A 470-nucleotide genomic window follows, 5' to 3' on the forward strand; every position below is an offset into this window, starting at 1 on the left:
AACAAGTTGAAAATACTTGTATCTTCTCTTCCAGGCACTAATAAAAGTGCATCTGCTTTAGAAAGGGTTCATCCATAAACAGTTCATTGATTGAGAGAAACGCATTGCCTTCATTAAAGTTAAATAATCTGATTTGCTACAAGCTCAGAGGTTGTTTTATTTTAGGGGGGTTAATTATGTCCTATTAGAAAACAGCTGCTCCAATTGTGGCATCTGATTTTTTCCCTGCTTTCATTGCTGGTGCCATCCAGCAAACCCCCAAAGTAAGGCCCACAAAAGGTCCCCTAAGAATGAATCAATGAACACATTTTTACCCTCTCACCCACATAATGTAGCGCTATTTGTATGTATGTGTGTGTAATATCTGTCAATAAATATCCTCTTAAGATGAGCTGCTCAAGGGGGGGGGGGCGAAGTCTTACTTAACTGTGTAAGAAGCTACAATAATTTAACCCTGGACTGGAGGTGTA

This window comes from Dicentrarchus labrax, unplaced genomic scaffold, assembly GCF_905237075.1.
Source record: "Dicentrarchus labrax unplaced genomic scaffold, dlabrax2021, whole genome shotgun sequence".
In the NCBI taxonomy this organism is placed as follows: domain Eukaryota; kingdom Metazoa; phylum Chordata; class Actinopteri; family Moronidae; genus Dicentrarchus; species Dicentrarchus labrax.